Raw genomic sequence first — 25,582 nt, 5'->3', positions numbered from 1 at the left:
ACAAAAAGCGTTTCTGTCATTATCCAATGAGGCGAACTGGAATTTAGAGGTTTGTACACTCTCGTGCCTCGGTAAGCACGTAAAAAATATTTGAAGTCATTCCGATAGTGTCGACTTCATATAATATACAGAATATGTATTTTAATAAAATGTATTTTTATGTTGAAATTTGAAAATAAAATAGATTTTTCTTGATTCAAGTTGCATTATTGTATTGCTGCGAGTTAGAAGGACATTTATTGTTTTTGTTAGATACAGTTTTGCATTTATAATATTAATTGAGACAATTGTTCTAAATATGAATCGATAAGATTATATCGGATTTTTTGTATATATGTAGTTACATTGCATCCAGTTTAGAACACTTCAAGAAGAGGCTTTAAGTGGTTGGGTATCTCATATAAGAATAACAAGCTTATCACGAATTTCCGTATTGGTTGATTTCTTTGCATATTCATTATTAATACAAACAAAGTATACAATTTATAGATGACTTTAACTAAACTTGTTTGGTAATATTAAATAAACTACTTTTTTAGCATGTATGATAAAAAGTGGTTCATATATATTTATTTATTTATTTGAAAGGTACATCAACATCACACATATTCAGCACTTATAAATAACAGATAAAACAAAAAAATAATAATTAGGACCTGATATGAGTGACAATTACAGATGTACACAACATTCACACAAAAAAAAAACTTACTGTCTAGCTGTTGAATTTAAGTAATAATTTAAAAAAAATATATTAATTAATTTTTCTTCTTTTGTATATTAATACAAAACTGATATATAAAACCACAAATAAAAAACCACAAATGAAAAATAGAACAATTATATCTTATGAACAGTACAGTGATAAAATGTGACTACAGACGAAATTTTTTATTGATAGATTTTATTCTTAAATCTGGACAAGGCATCAGAAAATATGTCAAGATAAATAATTATATGTATTAAAACAATCACTAGGAATTATGTTCAAAAAATCTATTCAAAACACTTTTGAGATAATTTTAAACATATATGTATCTATTATTAATCTATACGTACAATAAAATTGGAGTGTCTGTTTGTATAACAAAAGAAACCGCTTTTACTAAATGCATATGTATGCATACACGGTACATACATATATCAAAATGTACCAGTAACTTAACAATAAATGTTTTGTTATATTCAAACGTACATTAATTCGTTTGAAAAGCAAGCATTAATATAATTATTTGAAAGAAATGAAAATAAATTCTAAAATTCAAATGATTGTATATTTTATACATAATAATGTACTTTCTTGGCTCGCGAACCGGATGTATTAAATAACTAATGAGAGCAAGATTATTGTTCGCGAATGAAATTGAACGTTCTTGATCTAAAAATAAAATATTTTTGTTTTATTATTATTTTATTATTATAATTATAATACTAGCGACCCACCGGAGCGAAGCCTCGCACGATTGCAATGCTGATACTAAATATACAGCTGAGTTTGTTTAATACGACATCACATTAAAAACTTCTAAAATTGACAGCATTTTTTTACTATATTGTCCATGCATTATGTGCAAAAATTATAATCTCGAAGAACTCTACCAATACAAAAAAACCGCAACAAAATCCGTTGCGTAATTTTAAAGACCTAAGCATACTTAGAGACAGACAACGATAAGCGACTTTGTTTTATACTATGTCAAAGATACTAGGTTTCTCCCGCGGTTTTACACTTGTTTTTGAGGTTGTTCGTCAGGTAAGATAAAAACAATAATCAAATTATGTTCAGTGGTAAGGCATTAAAGCGTAATGGACAGATAGATAGATAGTATTATAATAGATAGATAGATAGAATTTATATTTATAATTTTTAGTAAAGATTCGTATAGATATAAATTAGTATAGCATTCTGTGATTCGATCATTATTTGTCTGTATTTTCTTAGAAGACACTAGTTTTGCCGGCGATTTTGTGCGCGTTGAATTTAACAAAAAATATTCTTGTAGCTAATTAAATAGTAGCTTATTACATCGGCTATCTGCCAGTGAAAGTCCCGCCAAAGATTAGTCGGAACTAATAGACTGACATAGATACATATATATTTATAATATATATTTTCCTGTGAATGTCTGTCATTGCATATTATAAAATAAATCCCTCCCATCGCATCTGTACTTATGCGCTAGGCACAAAAACTACCCAATGGATTTTATGTGGTTTTGGTACGGATTTATTCATGAGGAATATTTAGGTGTATCTATTAAATTTAGAATAAATCGACTGATAGTGGGTATAGAGGAAGGCGACGACCAATGAAACGATGGATGGATTGTGTGTAAGATGATATGGCTTGAAATAATGTTACTAGTGACGCTGACGTCATGTCTTCCAGTAGAAGACATGCTTCGCTGACACCAAGTAAATTGGGATAAGGGTAGGAGGATGAGGATGAATGTAAATCGACTCAAAGATAATAATAATTGTTGAAATTGACGGAAAATAAATCAATGAATTATAGGTACATATGTATATGTATATTTATGTTTTTATTCATATATGATTTTATTGGTTGGGTTAGGCTGAGATCGCTATGTAGCGATAAGGTCGCCAATATTATACGCTTCTTTTATTTAGGCTGGATTCATGTTGTGTTTATTTATTTCCTCTGTGTGGGATAAAATAAAGTTTGATTTCATATAATTCCTTAATAAATTTAAACTTAAATATCGATAGTTATGTAGGTTTATTAATTTGACGACAAAATTGTTTGCTTAATGTATATGATCAAAGACTGAACTAAGTTCATTGACCTTAATAGCTGTTCAAATATTTGAAATACCTATTACAGTTTACGTAGCCTTGATGTTTGGTTAATATTTAATGAATCACATGTTAACTTTGTGTTACAATTATTTAGTATGTTAGGCATGTTACGATGTTAAGACGAAATATTACATCTACATTACGTCAAACTTAAATTGTAATCGATTTGTTTTTAGCTTCTAACGTATTTATAGTAAAATAATATATTAAAACTGGTTGTAACTGGTTTAAAGGTTAAATTTTAAGTAACTTTAGAACACTTGTTTGTTTGTTCAGCAGTTATTTTGCATCAATCATAGTATATATACAATAAGGGGTCAGGCGTCAAGTAATTATTAGATACGGTGAACTTCGGAATAAAAGTCTAACCGTTTACGTTAGTAATATATTTTCAATTTAAAATCACAATAACTTCAAAATATTAGAAGATTAACAAGATTTAGCGCGATTCAGTTGGTAACGCATTGACTTCGGTCAACTGTGCCAGCGCTCGCCGAAAAGTAATCAAAGTAATTACCAATCAAACTTCTTGGTATGTTTATATAAAATACTAGTAGTCGCCCACGGCTTCACCCCTATTTTTGGGTGTTGGTTGTCATGATCAGGCAAAAAAGTAGCCTATGTCCTTTTTTGGAATTCAAGTAACTGTAATTATAGGCACAAGGGACATAGCATCTTAGTTCCCAAGTTTGGTGGCGCTTTGACTATGTAAGGAATAGTTAATATTTCTAACAGCGTCATTGTCTATGGGTGATGGTGATTACTTACCATCAGGTGGCCCATTTGTGGTACCTATTCCATAAAAAAAAGTTTTCTTCATCAAATTCAGCGGTTTGGTCGTGAAAGACCAACAGACCGACAGAGTTACTTTCACACTTATATTCACATTTATAATTTTAATATAGATTATAATAAAACCCGCTAAAGGCGGAATTGTATGTATCATTCAATATATTGTGCTGAATATTTAGAGAAAAATAAAAGTAAAAAATAATTGGCGAAATTCGAACACGCGATACGTGTAATTAATATGCGTTTTAAATATCATTTGCATTCATTTAAATTAATTAAAAGTTTGTTTTCTTATATAATGATAATGTTTTCTGATGATTAAGATCTGGGTAGATCATCACACTATCACATATATTGGACAATAATATATAATATACATTATTGTCCAATTTACGTCTCATTAAAGGAGAAAGGAGTTAGAGAAGACCTTATTTAAAGTTAAAGTGTCACACTTTAGATTCATTTTCGCGTCCGCAACTACGAATCGGGACCGTTTTCGTACCCAATAAAAGCCTATCAATGCTCGTAATTCAACAAGCACTTAAATCTTGATCATTATTCGTTAGAATTACTTTATTTATTTAATATAAAAGCGTAGTGAATGTGTAAGTAAAAGTGCATCTATGTATAACAGTGTGGATGAAATATGTATTATTTATGCATTTGATTAAGATAGACTTAATACAGATCTGTTCACTCATGAAGGCTCGCCCCTCCAGATTAGATTACTCAGAATGCATTAGTATGAGTGATGCTCGTGTTTACGAGATGTCTGAGTGTGCGTGATACTAAAAGTAGAGACAGCAAAATAAATAAGATTGTATTCGTTGAATTTATTCAATTAATATTTATTTATATATAAGTATTATATATAATTAATAATCTACAGTACTATAGACACTGACACAACCTGTACATACAGATAATATATGTAATTCGTTAAAAGTATTACTTAGAGAGCAGGTTATGTTGGTTAAAGAATAAAATTTTGTATATTTTTGTGTCAAATTTAAATTTAGATTTCTTTATTCAATAATATAAGTATTTTTTTATTCACTATCGCAATTGTATCATCGATGCGGAAAAAATACCTCAGACCTGAAAAGAACCGGCGAAAGAAGCTCAGCGGGTGTTATTACATAAAAAATACCTACTTGTTAAGATGTTGCATACAAAAAAATTAAGTCCAATTATTCGCATTAAAAGAAAAAAATGATAAGAATTGTGATTCAAGCTTCAATAACTCCACAGATTAATATGATATAATATGTTTAAGAATAAGATGAATTTCAATTGGATATAACAATAACAATATATATTTACTTCAAAACTTTCTAATTTTCTGATACTACAATTAATCATAATTAAGTACAGATTAAGACCGCGTGGAATTTTCGAGTAGATTTTTTCCTTTGTATCGAATTTCTGATAATCTGTGTAAAGAACGAGATGTTTATTTCGCCTCCCTATCATCAGTGAATATGACGATGTGTTATATACACGATGTGTTGTATACTTTTAATAAGGATTCTTGCACTATTATTTTAATATCTAATTATAAATATAACGTTTATATTTAATACACATTAACAGTCTGTAAACTTCATACTGCTGGCTTAAAGCCTTCGCACAACAGTGGGAAATTTACAGACTGTTGTTGTTGTTATTGTTGTTGTTGTATAATAATGGAACACGTGTTAAGATAGAAGATTTGTATGTACTCCGAAACGCTTAACAGAATTTCCTAAAAGCGTTTCTATGATATCTATGCTGTCAGATGGTATTTTACTATGTATGAGCTAAAGGTGTTACTTAAAGTTACATTTTTTTATATATTATTTTCAAAAATTCTCTGTTTCGTCACAAATAAAAGTCATTAAAACGTAAACGTTTCTGCGGTTACGGCTAAGCCGCAATGTCATAACGTTTCCTTTTCCCGTTAAATATGTTACAAATGCGGAACAATTGCGAAATTGATTTCAATTTATAGAATTTTTATTGCAGTTCAACAACCGCTGGAGAATAATTGTGAATTTTATGTAATATCTATTTTTTATTTCAATCTAAGGAGATAAGACCAGTAAGTTCCGCTGGCTCATTCTCGCTTATTTATGTCGTAACATAAATAAGCGAGAATGAGCAACACTTAATTATTTAATTACTATCTGTGTATGGACAGACAGAGCCCAGTGGTTAGAACGCGTGCATCTTAACCGATGATTGCGGGTTCAAACCCAGGCAAGCACCGCTGATTCATGTGCTTAATTTATCTTTATAATTCATCTCGTGCTCAGCGGTGAAGGAAAACATCGTGAGGAAACCTGCATGTGACAAATTTCATAGAAATTCTGCCACATGTGAATTCCACCAACCCTTATTGGAACAGCGTGGTGGTATATGTTCCAAACCTTCTCCTCAAAGGGAGAGGAGGCCTTTGGCCCAGCAGTGGGAATTTACAGGCTGCTGTTGTGTGTATAGACGCCCTATGTCCCCTAGATGGGGCAGAGGGCGTCCATACATGTCCATATACAACACACATTTTTTTTTATAACACATCGCCTAGAAAAATAAGCTACTTGATGGTAATCCAATGCACCTGGGATTATGATGGAAAATGTAACGTCTGTTGTACGTGAAGTTATAGTAGCTCATTCTCCCTACAAAGTTACAAAACAATACTAAGTATTGTTGCATAGCTCTTTAGCTTCTTTTGTGTTTTTGATTTTTAGTATTTTTTTTTACATTTTTTTTATATTTTTCATTTACTTTTATAATAAGAAACAATTTGTAACCTAACATCTGGGAAGGAACTGACTTCCACACAACGAAAACACAGCGAAAGCTAGTTTGGAATTCAGGGCTGACATTAAATAATTAAAAAAAATTATGTGTGAAATAAATAAATGAATAAAATATAATACCCCCTCTATAAAGCCTTATTACCCTTTCATTTCTTATAATATCGAGTGAAGTTCTTAATGTATCTTGGATTAAGACAAGACTGAGTGCAATGACCGGATGTAAATGTAAATTGAAATGCTGGGCCGGGCCAGTAAAAACTATTTACATTTTTCTAAACAAAATTTAGTATCACACAGAAAATGGTATAGACCACGGTCGAAAACAATACTGCAATAAATTGATAACAATCTTTTTTTTTTTAAATATCTTAATGTAAGGTTAATTCTAGCAGCCAGTAACAATAAAGCCTCAAAACATTCTTGTTCGCACATTAACCCGTTCACATACATTGTCTAATTTACTCTCATTTCGAATGAACAATGCTTTCTTTAAAAGACTAAAAATAAAACTTTCACTGGCACGTAATAAAAAGGCTTAATTAGACGAATTTGCGATCGATCGATATTCGTTTTTGAATTTCGAATGATCGAATCGAATAAGGAAAATCGAGAGATGTCAAATTAAAAAGTGATCGTACGATTTCATAATACCGTCTTAAAATAATCGTATATTAATATCTTTCTTACTTTATATAATTACTTTTTCTTTTAATAACACAATACTTCCTTCCGTATAAAGGAACTTGCATACGAAAAAACCGTGTGATACTGAGCGCGACTCGATTTCGAAATTACAATAAATTTAACGGATTTCATTGTAAATCTCGGTCAGTCTGTACGTAATCTCGTCTAGAAATTAAAACTATATTATTTTTTTCATCAACAGAGCATAAAAACGTTTTGAAAGTAAAACTTAATTTACATATAGGTTCCTATATAATTATTTTTTGTTAAGTCATTTTAATAAATAATTACTCAAATATTTTTCGAAATAATAACAGTCGAAAGTTGTCCTGTCCTGTTAGGGAATACAATGAAATTTAATTCATGAAATTGTTACATTGTAAATTAAAAAAGTCGATTCGTAATCGAGACATCGATAATCGTCGTCATTACATGCGTACCGCAGATCAAGCTTTAATGCCAAATGTAATTCCTACATTTATTTAAGTTTGCATCTATTATATAAGTTGTAGGTATAATTGTTTTGATGTCGATTAATTATAATTATGACGTCAGCAAAAATTTTTTTTAGGCTTTAACTCTGGTTGAAGAAGTTTAGAGTTATTCTATACGAGCTCCTCAACAGCCCGCATGGTGTAAGCGAAGCCCTAAAAGTCTGCCAATTTTTGCTCGTGTGATAAGAGTGCATTGACCTCGACTAAATGATATTAACGCAAGTAAAAATGAATTGGTGATGAAATGAAGATGATATTACCTGTACCGATTAACAAGTTTCAATCTTTTGTTATATGATCATTTACTCTAGATTATTTATCTATGTGTAATGTATATATATAATAAGGTAAAATTAGTTTGTTTGTATGTAGGGGTAATGTCCGTGATTATCAGATTCTAAAAACGTTTTGTCGACTATAACCTTTAATTTTAAAGCAGAGCGCTCGGTATACAATATATTTATATCACATATTTTTTATAAACAAAAAATGAAATGAATGCGAAGCCGAGTAAGTTGCTTGTAGGTAAAAAAAGCATGGCGTTAGTATTTGCAGACGTAACTTATATAGGTACATATATGTGGTATTGCACATAAGAACTAAAAAGTAATGTACGAATTTAATGTTTATATTACTCGTACATGCGTATCATTGTTAAACTGGTTCATTCCGGTTTTAACAAGTTTATGCCAGATTCACGTGTGTGTAATAATGTTAGTGTGTAAGCAAATTTAGGAAGTCGATTTTAACCTACCTCGGATACACTATGTAACTGCTGTTACTACCAATCTCAATCTTTGGGTTGCCATATCTTCACATAGTATATAACAAAGTAGCTTACCACTGTTTGTCCCTTTACATGCTTAGATCTTTAAAATTACGGAACAGATTTTGATGCTAATTTTTTAATACATATGATTCAAAAGGAACGGTTTTGTATATTATATATTGAAACTATAAATAAACAAATTCTGTAGAATATTTAGTATCAGTATTGAACCCATCGAAGCCGGGGCGGGTCGCTAGTAAATTACAAAAGATTACAGATTAAAAACAATTGATTTTTAATTTATACAAATCATCATTTTTAAAACCATAGTATTATAAATGTGATAGAATTGCGTGATATATTTTTTAACGAAAAAAAAATTTAAGTGTTTACTATGTAACAATAGATTATTTATCCTGCATACTTAACCCCGTCCAATTCTATTGCGAACTATGTAGGTAATTAAGTTCATGGCAATTAAGGTCACTGGGAAATAATGGTAAAACAAAAAGTGAAGATTATAATAGCATCGTAACGAACAGCGTTTTGTTACATTGTTTCAACACAATGCTGATTCTCTAATAATTAATCTCTCAGCTAATTCATAATAAAATATATTGCTATCTCTTTCTATTTTTCATATGCTTAAAAATGTATTCTACTGTCGAACTGCAGTATCAAGTATTGTTTTGTTTCGGTTTGAAGGGTGACTGATTCAGTGTAACTAGAGCCATACGCGACATGGTTGTATTTCATTGTCTATGGGTGGTGGTGAACACTTACCATCAGGTCTCCCATTTGCTCAGATGTCTATATTATATAAAAAGTAATCTCTAGATTCTGAAACTTTGGTCAAAGTAAAATTAATTAATTTCATTGGTTGAAAATATGATGACACAAGAGTCGACCAATGGGCGTTCAGTATTTAGTTACATTGCTTTGATCATCAATTCAGTAACCGTGGTTTATTGTGTAAGGCAAAGAGAGCCTTAATTAAAATATTTGATAAATGACATGGAATTAATAATTAATAATGAATAATGTTTGTAATTACATACAATTATTGTCCAATGTACAGTTACTTTTAATTAGTAACTCCTACAACTTTACTTAGGTGACTTCACTGTACTGTAACCGGTTTTTTACTACCAGGCAATAAATATTATATTGATCGTGTTAAGTACAAAACATTAAGTAACTTTCTTTTAATTAAACCTTATTTCACTTTATCTGATAAATAATGGATAAAATAATATTATGCACAGGTCAGATAAAAGACAGTCGCATAAAATTGTACAAATTATTTCATTTCGATAATATCTACAATTTAATAAATAAATTCTCAACAATGATACCGATTTCACAAAAAAAGGAATTACGTCGATTGTTTATGTATAATAAGGTTGGAGATAGTATTTTATACTAATAAATTTGTCCAGTAAAATAGCTGTGGTTTTAATGCGTGAATAGCTGTTATTGATATCATTTTATAGACAATTTTGAAACTAGTTTTTCTGTCCACTAAAATTCATGAAACTAACGAAGAAATTCGATACATTATAGAAGTTTTATAACAGAAATATTTCATCAGCTTTTATGCATAAAAAGTATATGTCATTCCTTCTATCCTTGTAGTTCAAACCAGTATAGAATATTTCGTTTCTTTGGCCGAAAAATAGCGAGAGAAAGAAGACTTTTGCATTTTTTATAAAAATAATACAAACGATAAATTTATATGTCTATAAAATTAATGTAACATTTACAGTGGCGTTCATTGGGTTAGGCTAGGGAATTGTAACTGTTTCTCAGTCCATTTTTATTGGCCCTATTCTTATAAGCAACTGTACTGTACTTACTATAAACATAGTTCTATTAACACAATTGCTAATTGACCACTCAATCAACTGTGAATATTTTATTCGTTTATTTTAAATCATAATACATATTCTATTCTGTATTTATTTTCTGTAGTAAGTTATTATATGAGTTTAATATATTTTGCGTAGGTTTTTGTAATGTGAACTTTATCACGACATTATTTGTCGTAAGACAATTTTGTCTGAAGTGTGCGCAGACAACTTTCACAGCCGCAGCCATTGAAGTTTGAACGGTAAGTTTATAATGACTTCGATTAAAACATTTTATATCCGATATCGCTTGCGTGCTATATGTCACTTATTCTTAATTGATTTCATGTAATTGGTTCTATTATTTTAAAATAATAAAAAAGAAATACAATTAATTGAGAATTCGCGCTTAATTCAAGTTTCACTTCTTGATTTCCAAACATTAATATATTGTTTAATATTTTTATTAGCTAGTTAATTTCTTCAATTATATATTTAAGTGACAATGGTAGGACTAGCCGACGATGGATAGGATAGTAGCTGAGATTGCCCTGTGGTTATGAGGAAACCTGCATGTGTCTAATTTCTAAGAAATTCTGCCATATGTGAATTCATCAACCTACACTGGAGCAGCGTGGTGGAATATGCTCCTAATCTTCTCCTCAAAGAGAGAGGAGAATGCACATGTTCATATGACTATGACCTTTTGACAAATTTTGAGTCACGACGTTTCCCAACAAGGAAGTCACTGAGTAGGATTGTATATGCTGAAAGAGATGCATTTACTTTTCGCTTACTCTCACAATCCGATGAGGTCAGCAATTTGATACGCTCCTAAGCGTGTGTGTAAGCGTACCTACGTAAAGACGTTTTGCACATGCAAAACTTATGTGCGTACGTTTTGGTTCACGGAAGTGTTGACGCCAATTTGCAAACTTACAACTTTTTATACGACACAGGATTTCGGCTCATAACCTCAAATCTATCACAAAATTAAACTTATTATTATTTTATGAGTATATTTTATTTTGCCAAAGAAGTTAATACAATGCCGTACAAGTATTTAATGCTTAAGCTGAAATCATACGTTAGGCATTATTGCCCGACGTTTCCTCTAATTGAAAGCCTGTTGAACTATTCCTCACACACACAGCGACGTACAAAACAAAAATAGTATAATGGATAATTATATTACAGTATACGCACATAACGAAAGTACACACGAGGAATTATTCATATCTCTGACTAACTGTTTTCTAAACATTATAATACATTTTAAAGATCACTTATCTCGTAGCAATTATAATCCAAATGTCTTGTTTATAATAGATTTATAACATCCTTCTAAATAATTTTAGTATCATAGAAACTACATAATAAATTATATTCGACAGAAATTTTAATTGCTAACGACTAACTGAAGAACATATACTCTTACTATTAATGTGTGAAAAGCCTTGTAAATTAAGATGTTATGTGTCTTCTATCAGTTACTATGGTAGTTCACGCCCTTTTTAATGCACAGTAATACCATTATATTATTCAGTTACAGCTATTGAGAACTCACCAAACACCAGTAAACATATGTGTATATACAATTACGTAAACAAAAATCTTAATATGCAAATCATTTGGTTATTGTAATTTGGTATTGAGTAATACAAAATAGGTTATATAATTAAGGTTTTTGTTTCTTTTTTATTAACATAATATGTATTATATGAACTTGCTGAAATGAAATTTGAACAATTTTTTTATAGTTTTCTTTAAAGTTGAATACTTTTATTACAGTTATTAAAAACGGCATATTTACCATGTTTTTTTATTTTATTGATGGATCTCGATATTTTGACATTATCAACGAATTTCTTGTTCACAAAACAATAGTTTTTTAATAACTGTAACAATAAAAATACCCGTGTTCATTTAAAATCTTATACATGATGTTTTTTTTTTTTTAATTAAAGTATGTTACAGATTATTTTACAATGATTTTCTGTATGAAAAACATGTAATTATATTAGGAATTTTTAAACTTTAGTTGTTCGATAGATTCTTTGTGACAGACGATCCGTCAGAGGAGGGTAAAAAATTTGACCCATTTCCAAAATAATTAGCTGCGAAAACTTCGTAACATCGAAAGTTAATTTTGTTGAAAGTTTAATTACATTGGGGAAATATTTCCTGACTTACAAGTTGAGGTTGAGTTTCACTTTGATTACACGCTAAGATAAGTCATTGTGTTAGAAGTGTCATCTACGTCACAGGTACCGGTTTTAACTGGTATAAACCGGTATTTTAAATAATTTTTTTCAAGGCCGTCGAAATCAAAATATTCTTCGCGTTTGAGGGTGTTCATTATTATATATAAGGCAAAAAGTAGCCTGTCCTTTCTTGGTACTCAAGTTTACTTCATACAAAATTTCATCAAATTCAGCTCAGCGATTTGCTCGTGAAAGAGCGACGGACAGACAGAGTTACTTTCATATTATTTTAATTTTTAATTTATTTCATTTTCTTTTGATTCATCATGTTTACAGTATTGAATCAAATGTTAACCTATTCGTAAAGTAGATTCTATCAAGAAGAACCGGTTTTTCTTTTCCTCTGTTTTAATTACGTTGCATATCACTTAAGAACAGTTTAACATTTCTATATCCCGCCTGGAAATCATATAATCTTGTATTGCGTAGTACAAGATTATACGATACATTAACAATATTTTTTTGACAGATTTGTTTAGTTTTAATAGGCCAAGATAAAAAATATACTAGAATAATAATTCGATATAACGCTGAAATAACAATATGGGTCATCTATTCAACGCTTACACGAGTATTTTTTTTGTTTTTATCTCGAGCGTGACCGAAGAAAAACGTGGTAAGGAAACATACCTTTGTCGGATAAACTGTTACACGTACATGCGCGGAAGTAGCGTGACTTTCCTTACGGCATATTCAGAAATATGACATTTACGTGTTGTTACTTTAATTGTTGTGACGTACAACACGTATACCGTGCCTAATTATTTATATTACTGAATGTATTAGTTATCGAACAAGTGGTATTTTTTGTTTATGTGTATCTATTTGGTATGGAGTTAATGAATTATTTAAATAAGCTATATGCATATAATATATAGCTTAATTCTACTACTGAATTGTTACATTTTAACAAGGAATTAATTTAAGAACACTGGCCGGCCAGAGAACAGTTCTACGGTTGTATGATAGTATGAGAAAAACAAATGACAAAACTTAAAAAAAAAGTAAATTGTTTTCGACCTACTCCAATTTTAATCGATATAATGTTACATATTTTTTTTTATTTTGTGTTCCTTTTTTCTCTTTTTATTTGTACACTATTTATTTTGGCATTAAATTTAATACGGGTTTTCCTAGTTTAGTGGTACAGGGCCTCTGTGAGATATGTATTTTGATATAAGAACAATAAATATATTTTTATTTTGAAAATATATTTTTGAATGTATTTGACACTAAAATTTCATTTAAGAAAGTGTTCAAAATTTTCAAAATTAGTTTCAAAATTTCGAATTTCGAACTGTTTCGTCATTATTATAGGGATTTTACGATGTCATTTTTTGCGAAGTATTTGTTCTACGGCCTCACTCGGGTTGACATTAAATTATAAATAGAGATTTCTATTAACTGTAAAGTAAGTTGGACGATTTTGAAGTCACTTTTGATTATGTGAGAACAAATTTTCTATTATAATAAGTCGCTTTATCCAACGTAATAAATTCTTTATAAAATATGTGTATACTTAATTAAGTAATGACAATATTAGAAGTTAACTACCCAGTTCTTAATAGACTTTAAATCTTTTAATTTTTTTTTTGTATCTATAGCATAATTAATACTTCTGTAATTTTATGAACAGAGTTTTTTTAAACAGTTGATCCGATTTTGATTGTTTTTTGTTTAGTTTAGATTACACTTGGAAGAGAAGCCGAGATGACCTAGTGGTTAGAACGCGTGCATCTTAACCGATAATTGCGGGTTCAAACCGAGGCAAGCACTGCCGAATATTCATATGCTTAATTTGTGTTTATAATTCATCTCGTGCACGGCGGTGAAGGAAAACATCGTGAGTATTCATATGTCTAATTTCATAGAAACTCGTGCGAAATCGGGAATGGCTACTAGTAACAATATGTTGTTTGCGATTATCTGTGGACAAAAGACCTGGCATTACGGACACCGTTTGTTTTTCTTCCTCTTTGCGTGCGTAGTAATCTGTCATCTAATGTGTAATATGTATGTGTGTGTATGACGGACTGAATACATTTTGTATATTATATAGTTTCACACAGTAAAACAATCAACAAAACTAACCTGATTGGTTACTATAAATCTGGCAATGTAATTTTTTTTCATAAATTGTGAAAGAAGGTTTCATTGCGTTAAAATACTTTTTATTTATAACATCTTTTTAAAACTTTTTTTAAAGTCTAAGTCAAAAATCTTTATCGAACAAAGAAGTGTTACACTTGATTATTGAGACAAAAATCTAGCACCGGTTCGGCAAACAGTTAAATACTGAGAAAAACCCAAGTTAGAATCTCAGCAATTTTTATTTTAACTCAACAAATTAGAATCATTTTTTAATTATAAATCTGAACATTTTTTAAACTGGCAACACTGGAAACAGATATCGTACAACATAATTGATACTATCATGTCGTTTATTAATTTCTTTAGCGAAATAAGACGAACATTTGTAATAATTTAGATGCTATGATTAAAATTTGCATAATTCATTTGTATAAGTGAAAGTTGAGTTTTCGCACACATATACAACACAAACAATCACAGACACATTTAAATAAGAATATTTTTCGTTGTCTTTGTATGTTCTGAGATAAGTGACGTCACTTTATCCGTATAGTACAGTTATAAAATAATAATAAAATTTGACTTATTACTCTTGACGGCTTCGCTCACCTGTAAGAGGGAGGTAATGTGTTTTTTATGGTACAGGCTGGCGGACGAGCATATGGGCCACCTGATGGTAAGTGGTCACCATCACCCATAGACAATGAAGCTGTAAGAAATATTAACTATTCCTTACATCGTCAATGCGCCACCAACCTTGGGAACTAAGATGTTATGTCCCTTGTGCCTGTAGTTACACTGGCTCACTCACCCTTCAAACCGGAACACAACAATACTGAGTACTGCTGTTTGGCGGTAGAATAACTGATGAGTGGGTTGTACCTACCCAGACGGGCTTGCACAAAGCCCTACCACCAAGTGAGTTTGGTACACGATGTCCGGTTTCTCACGATGGCGATCTCTTGAATAGTTAAACGTGAAAGCGTACAGACAAACAAACAAAATTCTTGACTTTCCCATTCAAAGTCGAGTTTAAATATTCGTTTGAATCAAATTACTGTAATATGTATTAATATGTGTTATGTTTGTTTGAATTCCAACACGTACTTTAAATTTCGGCGGTAAAGTGTCGTGAGGAAACCTGCATGTGTCTAACGTGTCCACAAACCCGCATTGGAGCAGTGTTGTGAAATAACTTCCAAACCTACTCCTCAAAAGAATAGCAACACCTCCAAACATACATTAATATGTTAGCAATTCAGCTACACTTTTATCAAGTATAATTCTATATAGTTTGTATAGGTGCTTACCTTTTGTTAGGAATTAATAAACAAAAAAACCAACTCCGTTTCAAGCCGGTTCCTCTCGAAACAATTGACATTCCGATCATAAAGTACGTTCACTTGTAATATGTAATATAATTATTTAAAATTGATTGATACATTCATAATAAAGTATTTTTGTTTTCATTGTGTTGTTTTTTTATATATTGTTTCATTAGCAGTCAGCACTTGGGCGACCTTGGAGCAATAAAAAATTTTAATATCCGAGTTAGTCTACTTTTCACGTGGTCATGGTAAGTTATGTAACTAAACATTTTTATTTTTTATCTATACTATTATTATAAATGTGAAAGTAATTCTGTTTGTCTGCCTGTCCCTCTTTCAATACCAAACCACTGACCCGAATTTGATGATATTCGGTTTGAAGAAAATTTGAATTCCAATGAAGGACATTTTTTTTGCCTAACATAATTATGATAACCAAACCTAAAATACCATAAAACGCAAGCGAAACCGCGGGCGATAGCAAGTTTGTATAAGATTAAAGATGTTAATTATTTTTACGTAAATCAGTTTAAATATTTTCAATGAATTTTATTTGTTTTGTGAAAATAGCAAACTGCTCTTAAAAGTTTTTGTTATGTATTCGATAAAATTACCAAATTTAGTTTAAAATAGGTCTTCTTCAGATATCTGGACACGCGGTAGCGTGACAGCCAAGTTCAGATAACAGAATAAAAATCACAGAATTTCTCTAGAAATAAGTTATGTGAGGGTATTGTCGTTTTACTTCATCAATTGAGTACAGTGTAAAAGTAACCTGTAAAAGTCTCATTACTGGGCTAAGACCGATTATTTTGGAGTTTGCTACTTATCCTTGTACACGTGAAGCATATTCTCCACAAATACGTGCTGATTTCCGCACGATGGATTGATCAGCACAACGAACGATGAGAATGAAAAACGTCAACCAACCGATTTTGAAGCCACAATTTTCAAAAGCATTTCGACGGGTCCCAAGAACAAAATCTTATGGAAAAATAAGACAAAATCGACTTTATTGTTAATTATTAACCTGTATGACATTAACTACACGGTAGTGTGTTTGATTGTTTGATTTTATTGAATGACCTTTGATCAAAAAACCTTCGAAATTTATTCATCAAACGAAATATTATTCATAAACATAGTTTTACAAAACTTTAAGCCACTGTAATCACACTGTAAAGTAGGAATTTCGCAGATACGATTTTGTTCTTGGGACCCGTCGATTTACGCATTCTAACCTAACCTCTGGATAATCTTGGCTCTGTATAAAGTGTAGTATAATACTTTAGTGAAACTAAAATAAATGAAATACTTGTTAAATTAATTTGACGATCGCTGATCGAGTATTTGTACACCGGTTTTCACGGGTACGCCACTCCGAGTTCGATTGCCGGCCGAGTCGATATAGAAAATTCATTCGCTTTCTATGTTGTCTTGGGTCTGGGTGTTTTTATTACCGTTGTTGCTTCTGATTTTCCATATCATAAGTTCTTTGGCAACTTACAATAGGATCAAAGTAATGTATGTAATGTTGTCCAATATTTAATTAAGCCTTGAAGGCTGTGGAAGCTTCGAATAAAATATTGCTTCTGATACCGTTCATCATGATCTTAAGCAAGGATTCTTAGCTAATTGGGGCGAAGCCGCAATCAAGAACTTGTCTGCTGTAAACGATTCATAGATAACGTAACAGTTAACGACATGTTGAAATATGCAGGGTTTACGAACCTTTGGTAAAAGTAATATGAGTTATTGCATGGAACGGGTCTTGCAAATATTTGGTCCAAGGATTATTAGATAAAATGCGTGGTAGTTTATTTATTGGAGTAAACTTGGTACATTATACTGAATGTATTTAACATTTTTGTATAAATTAAGTATATACTTTGACTTGGCTTATATATCATCAAGTTTCTAGATTATTATATTCAATTGTGACAAATTACACAAACATTTTTGTCAAACCTGCTAGTTACTAGTCATGCCTAGGTGGTAAGGAGGTCATATGTGGAAGCTAAGAGGTAAGAAGAAAATTGTAAATTAACAATACATATATATATATATATATATATATATATATATATATATATATACGAATAGATATATATATATATAACATATATATATATATTGTTAATTTACAATTTTCTTATTTTATACTTTAATTTACTATTTTCGTATTTTATACGAATAGATATATATATATATATATATATATATATATATATATATATATATATATATCTATTCGTATAAGTATTGTTTAATTTGCAGGTTAGTTATTAATAGCTGTGCTCGCGAGTTTGTGCGCGTTTTAATTAAGGTTTAAGTTATTGTTGTAGCCTAATTTATTCCCTGTTACACCAGCTTTCTGCTTGTAAAAGTCCCGTCAAAATTGGTCCAGCGGTTGTGAGTTAAGTTAATCAATACACAAACAACTGAAAAAAATTAAAATAATGGTACTTTGGTATATGTACATACATATGCATTTTTAGGTTATTTTAATATTACAAACAGATACTCCAATTTTATTATATGTATAGATTAAGCAGCATATAATATTAAGTTACAATTTCTTTCAACATAAATGCATCGCCAATCGTTATGGTCTAAGATGTTATTTATTAATTGTGTTTGTTACACTGGCGCCTTCAACATTCAAACTGGAACACAGTATCACAAAGTATTGCAGTGGGTGGTATAATAATTAGTTAGTGGGCAGTGATGCAGTCAGCTTGTATACTGATAACTTAACTAAGTAACTAATTGAATATATTTGATTCAATAAATTCGCTAATAAATCATTGACCACCTACACTATCGCCTCTATTTTACCGACACTTTATGTAAGTAATAGATTACCAAATTGCCTAAATCATTCAGGATTATTATAAAATTAGCCTAATTATACATACACAGAGCCGAGATGGCCCAGTGGTTAGAACGCGTGCACCTTAACCGAAGTTTTCGGCTTTAAACCCAGCCAAGCACCACTATATATATATGTGCTTAATTTGTGTTTATAATTCATCTCGTGCTCGGTGGTGAAGGAAAACATCGTAAGGAAACATGCATGTGTCTATTTTCATCGAAATTCTGCCACATGTGCATTCCACTAACCCGAATCGGAACAGCGTGGTGGAATATGTTCGAAGCCTTTTCCTTAATGAGAGACTGTCTTAGCCCAGCAGTGGAAAATTTACAGGCTGTTACTTTACTTTACTTTATACATACATATACATATACAACCAAAATTTTTAGTTCGAGAGATTGGTAGTGCGTTTTTAATTTTTATCTTTTATTTTACTTTGCATATAAAACCTAAGCCCCCTGTATTACTAGTACTTGTCAGGTTTGACAATACGAAGTATTTTGCGTAATTCATCACTCTTGAAACTTAATAATTATTAGAATAAAATAATAGTTGTTATGCAAATTTATGAATCCCATTAAGTTATGAAAATGAATGATTTATATGAATCTTAGTTATATGCAAATGAATGAATGATCTTAGTCTCGTATTACATCAGAGGTCATTGAACTAAAGATTTGTGCATCGAGTGGAACAATATCATATTACTTACATAGTTTCATGTATATTATCATATGAAAGTGAAATGTATACAACGATAAAGTCATATATGGAAACTTTACAATTAGGGGTATTATACAACGTTTTTTTTCTTACAGCGAATCTCAGAAACATATTGTATAATAACAATAAAATATATTTAACAGTACTCAGTGTTGTTGTGTTCGGGTTTGAAGGGTGAGTGAGCCAGTGTAACTACAGGCACAAGGGACATAACATCTTAGTTTCCAAGGTTGGTGGCACATTGACGATATAAGGAATAGTTAATTTTTCTTACAGCGTCATTGTCTATGGGTGATGGTGACCACTTACCATCAGGTGGCCCATATGCTCGTCCGCTAACCTATGGCATAAAAAAATCTCTATTTATTTCACGGAGCGCTTCGTTGATCTATAGGCTAGATAAGGCAGCATATACCGAGTTCCTGGGTTCAAATCCCATGGGGCTGTTAAAAGTTGTTGGGTTTTTCAGTAAAAATAATCTCAGTAGCAAATATAATGGCATCAAGAGAGATGATGGACACTGTACCTATGTTTCCAAATTCAAAAATTATCTTTATTTTAATACAAATAGAAAAAGATTATATAATGAGTTTATCTATAATTTCAGAATTCTATTGTTATTTTTCAGAATAAATAAAATATTTAATCCAGTTTTTGTTTTCTACATATAACATAACATATTACGACACGAAACGCGATTTTTGTTTGCAGAATATCTTGGTTTAGTGTAGCGTATTAAATATAAATGGACTATTTATTTCGTATATTTTAATAACGAACGTAAAATATTCAAATTATATTATAAGTCCGATTATATAACTGCGGTGTTATAACGGACGTCCGATATTTTATTAATATCGAATTCATAAATGTCTTGGAAGACAATTTAATGGCTGACCTACTGAGTATAGTAGTAGAACATCGTAAACGTTGGAAAGGAATGGGTTGAATGCACCGGACATACCTATGCAATTGCTGCAATTATAATAATTGGTCATAATGAAAGTAAATTATTATGAAGAATTCTATTAATGCGATCAGTATTCTTATCTCTATTAATATTATAAATGTGAGAGTAATTGTCTGTCCATCTGTCGCTTTTTTAATCAAACAAATGAATCGAATTTGATGAAATTTGGTGTAAAGCAAGCTTGAATTACAAGGAAGGTTATATTAACCTAACTCATGACAAGCAACCCTTATAAACGCGAGAGATAACTTGAGATATAAGTGTGTCTGACACATATAAAAAAGGTTTTGAAAAATATATCTAGTAATGGTTTATACTATAGAATTACATAACATATCATATATAATATATATTAATCTGTAGTTAAATGTAAAAATAAGTGCTATGTTGTGAGTGCGGATAATAATGACCTAATGGGGTCAAGATTGTAAACGCAGCTTTCACATCGCTGTGCAGCCCAAATTCCTCTAAAGCCACATTATATTAATACGTGAAATTGTAAATTATTGTAAAATAAAAACATATTGAACCTCCTTTACTTTTTTTTTATAACGATAAAAGCCTCATATGTTGATAAATGAGATAACATTTCAGTCTCGGATACTGATGTTTTAATTTATTAGAAAAGTATATCCGTTGAAGTTCTTTTATTTTGAGAAATGAACGTAATTTGTCTTAGAAGTGTTGACGAATGTTTTATTACAGTTAGGCGAAAGTGTGGCTGTAGCTTAACATTGTGTCGCAAATATTTTGGTTTCTTACAATTACGTAGGTGTGGTTGATTCATAAATATTTTACTGCTAAGTATTTTTTGTATTGTCATGGATAATCACTAACCTAACAATTAATGATATATTACACACATATATAATAGTATTTAACAACATGACTGTATTTTTTAAATGTTGAAAAAGAGTAACTAATCAGTTTCTTGCCTGTTCTTCTCCGTAGAAAATACATTCTGAACCGCTGGTTCACTTAATTGTTAAATGACGATTCAAAATTGCTTGCAGCCTACTCGAATAAACATAATAAATATAAGTGACCCTGATTGTATTATTATTTTAATCGTTACATATATATTTATTACAAATAAAGGTATTGCCATTATCTGGAACACTTAATAATATCTAACGTTTTGTTCACTTAAAGGTTGGTTAAGAATGCGATAAGCCCACATAGTGCAATAAATTACTTAAATACCTAACTATGCCACGCCATGAAATGGTTTGTTTAAATCAGCGATAAAAAATTTTCGCCCATCACAGCGGAACCATAATACTTACAATGCTTACAAGCATCATAATATACATTATACATATTTATTATATATTACTAATTATAAACGCGAAAGTTATAAATTTATGTTTCTAAGATAAAACGATTTTGAAAGAAACTTTGTACTGTAAAGTATTCGGCGACTGGCCATAGATAATCAAAATTATACAAATTATATCAACAATTTGACGACCTCCGCGGTCGAGTGTTGTGTACACCGTCATGGGTACGCCACTCCTCGGTCGCGGGTTCGATTCCCAGCCGAGTCGATTTAGATTATCATTAGTTTAAATGTTGTGTTGGGTCTGTGTTTGTGGTACCGTCGTTACTTCTGATTTTCAATAACACAATTACTTTAGCTTACATTGGGATCAGAGATGTATGTGATGTTGTCTCATATTTATTCATTAATTGATAAGTTGAGTATGTATAATCTGTGACGAAACTCAAAATGGACGCTTTCGCGCGTTTTTGTAGTTTAACTGATTACTATTTTCTAGTCCGTCATCGTGTAGTAATTTTAATTTGGTAACCATATAATACACCAAATCTTTCTATAAATATATAAGTTAGGTATAAAGAAAATTAATCTTTTGATTTAGATATAATAAAAAAAATGTAAGCTATGTAAGAGAAGAATATTATATAACCATATACTAATTGATTTTATAGCTTCTTATATACTTGTTTGTATTACATAGCCTTTGAACAAAATAAACTTCATTCAAGTAGGCTTTTGCAAACAATTTCGAACAGCTATGAGCTATTTGATAAAATTAATTAAACGCGGAGCTATAAATTGGATCGGAATGTCGATTCTACCAAAACAAAGAAAACGAATAACTCTTTCATAGTATGGATTATGAAGGTATATATATACACACATATTATTAAATAAATTTCACATGTGAAGTAGAAATGACAAGAACTCAGAAATACTCTTGACTTTTATTATAAACTTTTAGAATAATAATTATATATAAACATCATCCAGAAAGAATGTAAGGCTACGAACTAAAACCAACTAACTTGAGCCAACTTTATTATCTTGGTGTGTGTGTGTGACACCTACGCTTGTATCTACTTTACTAGTGAGTGTACTTAGTGCCCAACTATTGGTCACTATTGTTTTCGATTCTGTATATCTAGGCTTACAAACAGTCAATGAAATATATTTTTTTAAGACTGATGCTTGCAATCTAAACGGACCAAGGAGTTTTTATACACGTAATTAGTGTGTATATTTCATCCCTTTCTTGGATATAAAAGAAAAAATATGAAAGCTACATGAGTCGAATGATATTCTGACACATGGATACCAACACGTTTTGGAACAGGGATTTGGACAGCAGGTATTCCCTTACGAGACGTTAACTTTTGAAACATTGAGTATTCATTTCTCATAAGTTTAGGTATAAAAACCAATGTATTTTATACAATCAATATTACATAATAGAATGACAATATATTAAACACAAAATATTTATAAGAAACAAATGAAATTGCTTACCTCAAGCAACTATTTTTGATATCCGTCGTTTTCAAATAACTTGAACTAAAGAACGTGTCAATATTACTGTTTACTTGTTATAATTGTAAACACGAGTACTTATATGAAGACTTGTATCATTGGTTCTTAAGAAAGATTCGTTTCAAAATAATGTATCTATTTGCGCAATGTAAATATCGTAAGAGTATGTTACAGCATCGATTATGAAATAGTTTACTTATATTTCATTGATATTTCACATAATGTTACTATTATGTTTTGAAATAAATATTATTGAGTGTTTTACTTGATAAAAAAATATTTTTGTGTGAACATTTCATTATTCATAGTAAATTTTAGCTGTGATGGCCCAGTGGTTAGAACGCGTGCATCTTAACCGATGATTTCGGGTTCAAACCCAGGCAAGCACCACTAAATATATTTGCTTCATTTGTGTTTATAGTTCTTCTCGTGCTCATCGGTGTATGAAAACATCGTGAGGAAACCTGCATGTGTCTAATTTCATTGAAATTCTGCCACATTTGCATTCCACCAACCCGCATTGGAACAGCGTGGTGGAATATGTTCCAAACCTACTCCTTAATGGAATAGGAAGTCTTAGTCCAGCAGTGGGTAATTTACAGGCTGTTAGTTTACTTTTTTTAATTTTAAATTTCAGCTTGGATATTGTATACGAGAAAGAGATTTTTTAATGTTATGAAAAAAATACCCACTTAGGCATATAAGATAGATAACAATAGACTCAATTATTTTCATCAGTTCAATATTGTTGCATGTAATAAATAAACAAACTAATTACCAGAGAACATTATAAAGAATTTTATTATTATTAATTTTTTTATAAATTAAAACATGGATACAGAATTATTTTTTTGAGAGAACTCAAAAGTGCATAGAATCTAAATGTTATTTTACTAGTAGTTTTATTAAATATAAAACTTAATGGAATCTTATAAAATTATTATATATGAAACGTTTTCATGAAAGTAATGAGTATTTGAATTAAATATATTTTGATTCGATTTTTGAACTTAATATATTTTTTTTGGGAATATTATCTGGTATATAAAAAGCAACTAAGTACGGTACATATTAGATGTATATGAATCTGATATATATTTAAAACTACAGTTATTTCATTAAAAATATGTGCAATAAATAAATTCTATATAATTTATTAATAGGTACCAACATAATAAATCTTATCAGTAAGATTTATATAAACATATTTTGTAAATATGAGTTAAGTATTTTAATGAAACGCATTAGTTTTGAAAGTCACTGCTTGTAATGAGAAAAAAAAAACAATAAACCTCTCTAGGAAGAAGATTGATTATTTCGAAATATTCAAGTACTTTATTAACTCCGCAAAGCGATAGTCATTACGGGAAAAACAAAAACGGTCGTTATTAAGAAAGAGCACTCTCCGAACTTACCTTTTTACACTAATGACGCCCCATTTCCTCCAAACGCCGGTGATCTTCGAAGTCGTATCACAAAAACAAACTTCTTATCAAACAAATCAAAATAAACGAAACGTAACGATAACGCGCGGTAAACGTCCAATATCAAACTAAAATCCAGTATTTTGTCGTGCAAAACCTTCGAGTTTTAAACGCAGACTCACGCGTCTCTGTAACTGTTATGGTCTATTGTAGCGTCAGGTACGGCTGACATCGTCTCATGTTAGAACGCAAATGACCGCCAGCTGAAGCAGTACAATCGCTGTGACGTCACGAATGAAATTAAAAAAGAAAAAAAAAACAACGAAGAAGCTCTAATAGACAGGGAATCTATAGAGCCGTCATCGGTAACATGTCGGACAGAGAAAGTGGCTGAGTTGTTCACCCATTCATTGCGTTTTGAAAGTGCAAGTTCAAATAATACCGTTAACGATAGCAGTCACTCGAAATGTAAGCGATTGGTTATAACATCCTAAAATAATCATTCACTTAATTTCAAATCACGTAAAACTCATATGTTTATTATTATGTAACTAAATTAAGAATACCCCTGTATTTATTACGGATTAATTTTACCGTTATATAATACATAGCACTGAAGCCATATAAGTATATGAGTGCATTCCAATGCGTAGTAGAACTAGATTCTATACACCTTTTTACCCGATGCGACTAGTATGAGATACTTTCGTGATATTGGACGGATATATTAAATACTAGTGACCCGCCCCGACTTCGCACGAGTGCAATGCTGATACTAAATATACTACAGAATTTGTTTATTTTATTTATTTACGACATTTCAATTAGAAACCTCTAAAATTATCAGTGTTTCTTTATCGTACAAAAACCTTCCTCTAGAAACACTCTATA

The 25,582-nt window shown here is 30.6% G+C and overlaps 1 protein-coding gene across 1 annotated transcript in view; it reads right to left on the bottom strand.

Annotated features, from left to right (window-relative positions):
* Nucleotides 1–24,950, bottom strand: part of LOC124535039 — a 52,366-nt gene extending 27,416 nt beyond the window's left edge. The window contains exon 1 of the mRNA XM_047111063.1: nucleotides 24,683–24,950. The gene's annotated coding sequence lies outside the window, so the exon portion shown is untranslated. The remainder of the gene's footprint in view (nucleotides 1–24,682) is intronic.
* Nucleotides 24,951–25,582: the final 632 nt, after the last annotated feature.

The sequence above is a fragment of the Vanessa cardui genome, chromosome 14 (assembly GCF_905220365.1).
Source record: "Vanessa cardui chromosome 14, ilVanCard2.1, whole genome shotgun sequence".
NCBI classification, from domain to species: domain Eukaryota; kingdom Metazoa; phylum Arthropoda; class Insecta; order Lepidoptera; family Nymphalidae; genus Vanessa; species Vanessa cardui.
The sequence above is the reverse complement of the archived record's forward strand: the minus strand, read 5'-3'. Positions and strand labels throughout refer to the sequence as shown.